The sequence below is a fragment of the Alexandromys fortis genome, unplaced genomic scaffold, assembly GCF_014885135.2.
Source record: "Alexandromys fortis isolate MF-2015 unplaced genomic scaffold, M_Fortis_MF-2015_v1.1 scaffold_1, whole genome shotgun sequence".
NCBI lineage: Eukaryota > Metazoa > Chordata > Mammalia > Rodentia > Cricetidae > Alexandromys > Alexandromys fortis.
In genome coordinates this window covers 19449005-19460965 of record NW_026067927.1, presented here as the reverse complement: position 1 = coordinate 19460965, position 11961 = coordinate 19449005, and the positions used below count along the sequence as shown (strand labels likewise).

General features: G+C 39.0%; 1 long non-coding RNA gene across 1 annotated transcript in view; it reads left to right on the top strand.

Moving 5' to 3' along the window:
- LOC126503002 (uncharacterized) overlaps positions 1-11589 on the top strand; it is a 128733-nt gene extending 117144 nt beyond the window's left edge. The window contains exons 2-3 of the long non-coding RNA XR_007592127.1: positions 8959-9108; positions 11550-11589. This is a non-coding gene — a long non-coding RNA (uncharacterized lncRNA). The remainder of the gene's footprint in view (positions 1-8958; positions 9109-11549) is intronic.
- The last annotated feature ends 372 nt before the right edge of the window (positions 11590-11961 follow it).

Sequence of the window (11961 nt, the reverse complement as noted above, 5' to 3'; positions counted from 1 at the left end):
CCCTCCCTCCCTCCCTCCCTCCCTCCCTCCCTCTCTCTCTCTCTCTATCTCTCTCTCTCTCTCTCCCGTCATTGCTGACGGCAATTTCCACTGCTACAGGGAAATGGTCTTGCTGAGGAGAGACTTTCTGTATGTCTGTCATACTTACATCTCCGAAGGAAGTTCATTAGCCCCAGAGTACCAGACCCTAAGTTACCAGCAGGTAAAGATGGGCATCCTGTGTGAGGGACACTCATTATCTAGAGGGCTGAGTCTTTTCTCTTTCCCTTTCTAGCAGGGAATCAGACACAGACTGGATGGGAGTAAGCACGGTGGGCTACGTGCCAACCACATTGCAGGATGCCTCTTTTCTCTCTGAAATTTGTCAGAAGGAAACCCGTACTTTGCTTATGGGCCAGAACTCCCCGCAGAGAATTCTCAGTGATGTCTTTCGACAGTGTTAATTCCCCCTAATTTACATCTCTTACCTGAAAGACAATGTGCCTCAGTTTCCCTCTAGAAGCTTGAATACTAACAACTTAGAGAAACTTAATCAAAATATAAATCAAAACTTGTTGATTTCAATGCTTGATCAGTCGTTTGCATTTTGCATTTTTTCTGGTTTAATTTCAGGTTTTTGTTGTTTTTCTTTCTTAATGTTGCCAACATTTTTGTTTACTCACCGTGACTGTTGGGTTTTCTATTCTCTTCTTTTGTTATTTTCCTTTAAATTCTAAGATGTTATTTTGAAAATTGAGATGGCCTTTCTCAATTTTCAAATAATTCAAAAATTTGAAGGTGCTGAATATCCCACGGTCTCTCTTGAGGATTTTGCTGAATTGTGGTTCACTGTTGTTTTTATTTTAATTGTAATATAAATAGACATATATGCGTAGTTTAAAAAAAAAGGTCCTGATGGTGATAGGCCTGAAGTCTGGGCACAAACTTGCTCATGTTTCACCTCATCCGGTTTATCCTACCCTTAACTTTCTCTAGGCTCTAGATTAGCAGTTTTGTACAAGGGGTCCCATGAAACTAGACTCTTTCCTTTTATTTTTCTCTTAACATTGTCTCTGAGGTATTACTTTCTCCATGAAGTATCACATAAGCCTACAGGTTATGCGCTGACCCACTGCCCTTGGGGCAGCTCGGGTATAGCAGGCTGCTTCCCTATTACATATGGATTAACTGTCATAAGCTATGAAGACATGCCTGCCTTCTTAGAAAGGGAGTCCCTGGAGGGAAGCCGCCCTCTGTGTAAGCCCGTGGCCGCTCATTTCCATCAGCAACATCCCTTTCTTATTTTGAGACAAGGTCTTCCTCGGAAACCCAATCAGGTCTAAACCTCACGGCAATCCTCCAGCCAAAGTTCTTCAGTGCTGGGAACACCAACATAAGCCATCACTCTCCGCTCCCAAATCCCTGTAGCATATGATGTAATGAGCTCAGACCTCAAAGATACCTTTCACTGTGCTGCGAGGCATGTACCATAGCTTGTGCTGTGTGTATTCTGGAAGAGAGTCCATAAGGACTGGCACAAGACTAGATCCACAGTGAACATGAAGGGTTGAGTGAACCCTGAACGCCAAACACTGCAGTTGCACTCACTCAGACACAGACGGCATTGCATTGGAATATAGAAGTATGGTCAGCGTGAGCACTCCTGACAGTGGACCAGATAATTGCTGGGAAAGGGTCATGTGCACACACATGCTACAGGAGCAGGGGCATTCCACTAATTATAGGATATTTAATAGCACCCTTGGCCTCTGTCTACTAGGTTCCATTAACTCCTCCCCCAGACTTGCCAATCAAAAAAGACTCTAGATATTATCAGATGTGGTCTTGAGCATCAAAGCTGTTTCCCCAAGAAGCAGACTATACTAATCATCGTCCACATCTCTGAGTGTCACATTGCCAGTGATAAAGTCGCTTGAGACTGAAAATTCCAGCAGTGTTTCTATCTTATCCTAATACTTTTTAACCGAGTCCTTGTGTCTACAGAATTTATAATTTGCACTGTAAATAATGACATTGTAGAAAGAGGTCCTGAGATATTAGCATTGTACTGTGTCTGCCAAGAAGTGTCCCTCTGACCCTCAGTTAGTGAACTGACCTCCCTGGATTCTCAGTCCTTGATTTTAATAACCGCTCTAAATGATTTACAATATTCTTCTTATTCGAAGCCTGGGGTTCCTTTACAATCCAGTTACTCAGGCAGATTTACAAAGACTGTCTGTATATGTTTAGTGCTATGCTCAGGAAAAAGCTGGCTTTTAAGAATTTAAGAGATCACATCCATCTAGTCCACAATGCTTTCTAAGATTCAGATTTTAAGTTAAGCGTCCTTCCTCCATGGTGACATGGAACCCTAGGCAAACTTCCCACATAGCAGAATTTTAAAAATAAAGTTTTGTTTTGTTTTACCCTGCAAACTCTAAATAGTTTTTTGCTTTGTTTTGAATGAGATTGTGTGACTGGAGCAATGGCTCAGCAGTTAAGAGCACTTGCTACTCTTTTAGAGAACTTGAGTTCAGTCTATAGCTCACAGCTGCCTATAACTTCAGTTCTAGTGGACTTGACTGTCTCTCTCTCTCTCTCTCTCTCTCTCTCTCTCTCTCTCTCTCACACACACACACACACACACACACAAATGAATAGAATAAATCTTTAAAACTTGAGACACTGAATTTTATTAATTTACCATTCTCTGACCTTAACGAAACAACTTAATTTCCCCACACCTAATATTCTTCCCTGTCTGTAGATTAGAAACAGCAATGGTATGTCTTCCAATGTAAGATTCAATGCTTAGCACAATTTTGTGGTTCACAGGTATTCAAACACTTTTTAGAAAGAAGCGCAATTCCATGAATGAGATTATTCTCTTCTAAGAGATGCATGCAAAAGTGGTTCTCCTAGTCATTATTCATGGCATAGATCAGAGGGACTATAGCATTATAAACTTTGCAATGCCAAAAAATTTAGAACCTTGACTTAAATATCAAATTAGTCATTACTGGTATTCGTACAGGCTTCAATGACGTATGAACACCTTTTACTTGATGGGAAATGTGGCTACTTTGATCTACATGGAAACCAACAGTTTACTTCCTGTGCATGATCTAGATTAAGTAAAAAATATAAATTTCTCCTAATTTGTCTAATTTGCATACAGTGTCCTTTAGTTGTAACATTTAATTAATATTGCAACTCATCAAAAGTGCTGAATAATAATATTTGGGCAATCCCTAGTGGCCATACATTAATTCTGATTTTTCAAACTAAAGAAATTAAGGCCTGAAGTAGCTGTATTAGAACCTAAGGCTATCTATGTTTATTATTCCCCAAGCTTCTAATTATGCTCTTAAAATAGGATAAATGGAAGCAAGCTGAATGCAAAACACATCATGTGATACTTTTACATCCTTGTCACATGGGTGCTCAGCTCAAATAATCTAATAACACGTTACCATTAAAGTTGTGCACACAAGGGAATGGGAAGTGAGATGTGGATTTCAAATGTTTCCATGCACTCAGGGATAAAACTGATATCATTGAAATTTAAACGCGATGTAATCAAAATGGTATTCAGATGATGACTAGAAGTTAGACCGGCAATGATCAGAGATCACTGGAACATAGCATTGGGCTCACCTTAGCCACATAAGATCTGAATAAGGGAAACATGTTGTCTTAAGATCCCTTTTTAAAATATTTTATTTTTGCTTTTTTTCCCTTTTATTGAAAATAGATTTTTTTCTCACATAATATATCTCAATTACAGTTTCCCCTCCCTCTACTCCTTCAGTTTCCTCCCACCTCCCCTCTCATCCAGATCCACTTCCTTTCTGGTCTCATCAGAAACCGATTAGGCTTCTAGGAGATCGTAATAAAATAAAATAAGAAAGAAACTACTACATCAGAATTGGACAAAACAAAACAACAAAAAGCAGATGGAAAAGAGCCCAAGAGAAGGGCTAGAGTCAGAGATCCACGCACTGGCACACCCAGGAAGCCCAGAAAAACACTAGAGTGGAAGCAGTCATTTAAGTGCAGAGGGCCTGGTGCAGACCGGTGCAGGCTCGGCGCAGGCTGCCTCAGTCTCTGCGAGTTCGTATGAGCTTTGATCATGCTGATTTATGCCTTGTTTTCTTGGTGTCCCCTATCCCCTTTGGTTCTTATACTCTTTCTACCTACTCTTCTGTGGGGCTCCCTGAGCCCTGGGGGTAGATTTGATGGAGGCATCCCATTTAGGATGGAGTGTTTTAAGTTCTCTCACTCTGCATGTCTGGATGTGGGTGTCTGTATTTGCTCCCATCTGCTGTAGAAGAAACGTCTTTGATGGTGGCTCAGCAAGTCATTGATCTATGTGTGACCTATGACTATAGTAGAAGGTAATTAGGAGTCATTTTGTCTCTTGCTTGTTTTTTATTGGAACAGTAGTATTTGGGTTTACCCTAGGTCCCTGGGCTATCCGGTCTCGGGTTCTTGGTCACCCAAGCACTGTTGGGTATGAATTTCGTCTCTATTTTTTAATTATGTGTGTATATATGTATGTGCACATGATTGAAGGTGCCCTCAGAAGAGGGTGTTGAATGTCTTTGAGCTAGAGTTGCTGGTGGTTGTGAGTGGCCCGAGATGGGTGCTGAAAACTGAGCTCAGATCCTCCGGGAAAACAGAAAACACTAATAACATCTGAACCATCCCTCCAGCCCCTAGTGACAGCTTTGAAAACTGCCCAAGTGTATCTAACATTTAATCTGAACTGATAAATAGTTAAGTTAGCAGGAGTGGGAGTTTTAGAAATCCAATTTTAAAAAAGGACCAACATGTATACCATGATCTATTTATGGAGCAAAGGTGCTAATACTCTCAGGGTTAGGTGCTTAGGTATAGAGACCGCCATGACCGTGGAGGTGGAGATGACTTGGGCTTCAACACTTTTGCCAATTCTTAAGGAGAATGAGCTCCTAAAATACCAACAAGAAATGACAGAGCCTTCACTTTTGGTGATAATCTTCAGGTCTCTAATTCCCAATAGCTTCCAAAAAAAAAAAAATGAGCACCACACATTAGTGGGTCCAAAATATACAGATCTGTGGGTTATGATTACTGTTAGTTTAGTTTTACTGAAAGTGCTCTATGTTTTGATATGAAAAAAATCAAAGGGTGAAATTTTCTTCATTATAACTGATGTGATTTCCATTCAGAATACAGAGAATGGGGCCTTAAAGAAAGGAACCAACGAACCAAGAAAGAGAATTATATAATAGAAGCAACAGACTTTTTTAAAGATTGTATTTTATTTTTAATTGTGTGTATGTCCCTGTGTGGCTGTCTGTACATGAGTGCAGGTGCCTTCAGAGGCCAGCATAGAGCTTGGAATCCCCTGGAGCTGGAGTTACAGGTGTGTGAGCCTCCAGATGTGGGTACTGGGAACCTCTGCAAGAACAGCGCATGCTCTTCACTGCTGAGCCATCTTTCCATGCCCAGAAAGCACTTAATTATTTGTTTGCTTGCTTGCTTTTAAAAAGTCAGCTGGACCCACCTAGCTGGAAGAATATGAATGTTGCTTTGCTTATTTTTGTTTAAATTTTATTTTATTTAAAGACAGTATGTAGACTTTATCATTAGCAATTGGGTGATCACACATACAAGCATACAGATTATTTGTTTAATTGGTTGGGCATGGTCTTCGACAGCCTAGTATATGGTGTATATCGATCTTTCTGTCATATTTGCACTTTTGCTTAATTCAATAATTAGCTTAGCATGTTTAAAACATGGTGGAGAATAGCTATTTTCCTCTGGCCCCACGTTTTCCCATTGCTGCATTGCAGGGGTCCAGTCACTGCTTCCTGCAGATTACATGTCAAGCTGTGGTCCGCCTTGAGGCGTTTGAACCTGTCAATCTTTCAATCTTTCCCCTCCTTAGGCTAGTTCCCACATGTCTTCTTGGCTCTCGGGTCAGAGGCAAACTCCACAGATCTGCTTTCTCTGCTACACAGCCTCGGTAGCACACTGCTGTTTCTAGTTCTCCGCAGCCCATATCCTCTAATGATCTTGCTTACTGATTGCTTTGCTTGTCTGTCCTCACACTTCCTCGACCAGCATGTGGCCTTCAAGAAGACAGGTGTTTTGTCTGTCAAGTTCACAGTCGAATTCCTAACTGGACACTTCCTGGCATGTGGCGTGCACCTCCGTATCATTTGCTGGGTAAACAAATGAAAGCAAATACGCCTGCCATACTCAACGGAGGATTTGGCTGCCAAGTCTTGTCTCCATTCCCATCCTCCACACCCAATCTCACTGTAATTTTGCAGCTCTAGCTCCTTGCCAAATAAACAAATAACGGCAACATAGTCCTCTAAGTTTTGCAATTTATTTCTAAACTCTCTGCTTCTATCTGCTTTCTTACATAGATGTCTGTTGTGATGGCATCTCAAATCTAGATACTATTTCATCAGGGAACTCATACACAATCACCTTAGAATTTAACTATTGAAAATAATAAAGCCTGAAATATGATTGAGTTGATTCACAACTTGCTTATCATGCACAAGACATTGGCTTCCATCCCCAGTTCCACATAAATGTGACATGCTACTACACACCTGCAATCCCATCACTCAGGAAGTAGAGGCAGGAGGATCAGAAGTGCAATGTTATCCTTGGCTACATATTTTTGAATCTTGGTCCCAACTTTCTTTATCTCCTTCCCCATAGTTTCAGTTAACATTCTTTCCTTCTCTGAACTGCCATGCTAATTAACCCAACACCTCAGCTGTTGATTACCCGCTGTAATGGCAACATGGAATGTCATGTTAGCACTTGAAAGACTGCTTATAATCTTCTAGTCTTATCTTGTTATCTAGGAAAAAACAGTCCTGAACATACCACGTGATGGAATTGAAACCAGCCTCAACATTCACTGATACTGAGTCTAGAAATCTGCCGTCCTTCAATGTATAGTACTCTTATGGCCCCTAGCAGATTGCAAGGTCCTCGTTACCAGGAGTTGAAAATGAACATAAAAAGCATAACAACAGCTTCCATTTACTTATCCTTTAGCCCAAAGTATGTTTAACTTGGAAACGAAAGCCACAAAAAGCCACATGAGTAAATTTCACGACAATGGAGTGGTAAGCACTTAGTCCTGAAGACATCTCCAAATGAGTTCTGATCATCTCTATTCAAATACAAAGCAATGATTTTCACACATGAGTATGAAATGTGGAGATCTCTATCCCACAGGAAAGAGGATTCAGGTGCTCAAAGGCTTGGAAGAAGGGAGGGGGAGCAGAAGAGGTTGGAGAACAAATTATAAAAATCACTGTCAAACAGATGAATAAGTCCTTTGTACAGTAGATTATTATTGTTAATTATTTTCTGTTTATTTTAATATAACTATAAAAGAAGGGTTAGAATGTTCTTATCCAAAAGAGATTATAAGTATGCATGATGACAAGTTAATTGCCCTTATTTGATCACCACACATTGGACACAAATTAGCACAACACTGTATCCCATTCATGGGTACAATTATGCCATTTAGAATATTCACATTCTATTATATAATATTAAAATATTACTTTTGAAGATTATTTATTTTTAACTTTGTTGTATTGCGTATATGATTCTGTAAATTTATGCGAGCCATGTGTACACAGTGCCCACAAAACCAGAAGAGGGCATCAGATCCCTGGGAACTCGATTATAAGTGGTTATAACTTAGGTGTGGGGAAGTGAACCTGTGCCTCTGTAGATCCATCATTGCTCTTAACTGAAGAGCCATCTATCTCCAACCCCAGTTAAGATATTTAAAAGGTATAAGATATAATTTGATAATGAGCTTATTTGGATTATCTAACTTTATGAAATTATTTTTAAAAATTTTCTCCAGTCACTTACAACTTTGTAAGAATACTTTTTCTTGGTGTCTACATTTCCACGGTTTCCCTTTCAGTGAAAGAAAACTTGAAAATCATCTTATCATATACTTAACATTTCTTCTAAATTTGAATTAAATACTGGTCCTAGATTTGAGTGTTTCTTAAGGAGAAGAAAAATCAGTATTATAAATCATAGATTCATGGTTAGAGCATCCTAATTTCATCTACTTGTCTCCCATCCAAGTACTAATCATGTTGGACTTTGCTTAACTTCTAAGATAGACAAGATGGAACATGTTCAGAGTGTCAGGGCCACAAGTTTCTCAGTAGCTCAGGTGATGCTTGCACAGCTCCAAATTAGCAAAAATGTCCAAGGACAGAAATTTTGCCCAAAGATCAGACTATTACACATGTTCAGGCCTGTTCAGGAAAGGTATGGCTATTGGACAGTCCAGAGCACCCAGCTTTGTCACCAACATTATAACAAATCCAGGACATTGATTTCGTCTTGCTTCACATTTCCTGGTCTATGGATTATAAAATGTTTCCATTCCCACCAACCCATGAATCTACAGATTCACTGTTCTCCATCCAGTAGTTAAGCAAGTATTATTATTCTAGACATGAGTGTGGTTCTCAAGTGGTTAGCCCTGAGCTAATCTTCTAAGTCATAAAAAGAGGTTTAAGCTGGTCTCAATAATTTCAGAAGTCACTTTGAACTAGTTCATCTATGCCATGCCAGTGAGGAGGTTCCCGTATACAGATATTTTTTAAGTGTGTGTGTGTGTATGCATTCATATGAGTATAATGCCTACAGAGGCCATTAGATGTCATATGATCTCCTGGAACTGTAGTTACATGTTTTGTCTTCCATTTGATGTGTGTTCTGAGAACCAAATTTGGGTCCTTTACAAGAGTAGCAAACAGTCTTAGACAACGAGCCACCTCTCCAGCCCATAAGATCAGGTCTTTATTCAAGATAAATGAAAACAAATGTCCACATAAAGGTGTACACATAGCGGTTACAGAACTAGAAATGAATCTGTCTCTTGTTCAGTAATGCAAAATGACCTATATTTTCTAGGGATGCTACATGACTTTTTGATACAAGGATTTATGAACACAATACTGTTGGATGCCATGGGAGTTGCAGCAGATGAGGCAGGTGACAACTAAAGTTCAGATGTCAACCCACCAGAGGACTGATTCTCTGATGGAGAAGAATCCCATCCAGGTAAGGCCTATGAGACCACTGCTCTGGAAAACTGTTGCTCCTGTCTGATTTCGCATGTGCAAAAGCAGCTATGGTGTCTCCCCAATACCTGCAATGTAGTCTGTAATCTCATGTGATGTATATATGTAAATTAATGATTGCATCTCACTCTTATGGGCACACATATCCATAGACGGTCAGAAAGATGACTTCTCATTAAGCTGTATAATTTTGATATATAGAAAATATACTAGGATATGCTTCATGACTAGATCTATTGTCCCACAAAGTCTGTAAGACACTTCAAAGCCTGCTTTATATTTTTTTACTCAAACTACATGCAATTAGCTCATTTTTACCTTGAGCAAGTTCAAACTAGACTGAATGTGTCTGTAAATGGATCATAAGCTAAAAACTTTACAGATATGCAGAAGGTCAGACTTGCAGATGTCTGACCAAGGTGCTGAACACACACCAACCTAAAAATCATGGCAGTTCTTCACTTGCCAAGTCTGGCTGATAAAATCTTGTACCTTACAACTTGTCTCACCAGGCACTGTGCCTCCACCTCTGAACACAGTCTTACAGCGGAAACCTTGAAACCTTGCAACCTTGCATTGCCATGGTAAATGGCTCTGTCCTTATCATTTGCCCAAGAAATGTGCTATGACCAATGGGATGCAACTCTTGCAATTTTTTTTTCTTGCCTCAAACCTGTAAAAGCCTGTAAAACCTTGCCTTAAGCTAGGTGACTAAGAAAGCAAAGGAGAATTGGAACTAGAGAGAATTGGAACTAGAGACAATTGGAACAAAGGAGAACTAGAAAGAAGTAGAAGAAAATTAGCAGACAGTCTGAACTACTGCATAGGCCACACTTTGTACTTTCTTCTATGTTTGACATGCACCCGACTCTTTACTTTTGAAAATATTTGTTCTATGGTAAATGCTTAAATGTGTGGTTCTATACTGTCTTTCTTCCTTCTGAATTAGCCTAAATGTTGTTTTGTTTTAACCAGAAAAGCTCTAGACCAAAGTGAAAAGATAACATTTTGTTATCACTTATATAGACTCTCAATGATTTATGCAAAATTGATTATATATAATATATACATATATTAAATATAACTAATTCAGATATTTTAATTTTACTAAAGCAATGTAGGCTAGAGAGATGGCTCATCAGTTAAGAGCACTGATTGCTCTTTCAGAGGACCCAGGTTCAATTTATGGTACCCACATGACAGCTCACAAACATCTACAATTCCAGTATTGGGGATCCAATGTCCTCTCCTGATCTCCAAGGGCCCTGAAAAAACATGATACACAAATACATGTGCAGTCAAAACACCCATACTCATAAAAAGAGCAACACGAATCTTTAAAAGCAAAGCATCAAATTAATGATTATATATCTCATATTTTAGGACTGAAGGGATTACATAGTTGATAAAACAATTCTTTTGCAAACATGAAACTAGAATTCAATTCACAGAAGTCATGAGGGAGAGCCCGTCTGAAAAAAAATATTATAAAGCTATGTAAAACATGAGAGACAACATGTGAGATTATCCTTTCATGTCAACATGTACATATACATAATATATTAAGAGTCTGCCCATACATGTGCACATCTGCACACACACATACACAAATGCACATACATGGGCATAAAATTATTTTATATTTTAAACTCTGCCAGTTACCTAACATACCTGTATTTGCATGTTTGAGAAATAAGAATTAGTATAGCCAGACTTACTAGAAATCACCCATTGATTCTTTAATAAAATATTCTACTAAAATGTATCTTTTGTTTATCTTACAGTGTTCAGTAGCCTCTACTGATGATGAAATTGTAAGCCACCTCTATTTTCTACTCACACTAATACTTCAATGGTTAATATTTTTGCCTGATTTAAGATCCTGGTTATTGACAATGAAGATAATCCACAAAACCTGTCTCATAGAGAGAACTGTTCCAAGAAGATGATTACTGTATTATTTTTTGTTATTTATTGCATATTTCAAACTTTAAATGAGTTGTACACAAGAAGTAGTTCAAAAATATTGTTTATGTTCAAATATTCTCACTTATGCCATTAGTAAACGGAAATAAATCAATCCTTTGCAGTATAACAAAGAGAAAGTCTAGGGTGTGCATGACATTAAATCCTAGTCTGGTACAGCCATGCACCAGGCCATAGCTAAGACGCTGTCACCTTTAGGAGGATGGCTTTGAAATGAACACCTTCCTTGTTATCATTTTGTCACCCAGAGGCCAGACCCTCCGCTGGAATCTATTCTCGAATGATCAGTCCCAAAATAAGAGAAAAATATGCAAAACTAAAAGCACGGATGTTCTTCTTTCTTTTCCTCCCAAATCAGGAGATACTCCACTTTGCTTTGATTTGAGCTTGACATTTGCTGTGGATGGATTTTTGATATGTCCCAATTTTCTCCAGGGCAAGCCCATCACCATGCAATGCCAGATTTAACTTCCAGACATCTCCAGGAAACTCATCACAGCCCTCGACCTACAGTAGCTAGTTCCTCTTGCTGCCTGCTGGATCTAGAATGATTTCCATACACTGAAGGCTAATTACCTCTCATGGTAGATTCTCACCATGTGATCCACTCATACTTCTGGCCAGGCTGCCCTAGAGGCAAAGGGTACGTGTGTGTGTGTGTGTGTGTGTGTGTGTGTGTGTGTGTGTGTGTATTTATGTCTGTATTATTACATATATATTATATCCATTTAATATATAGTTTAAAATCAGGCTCTATGTTCTGCAAATCCTGTCTAATTTTAAGGTCATTCCCATACTCAACACCATCTGGGCAGAACAATTTATGGCGATGTTTTTATTTATGTTT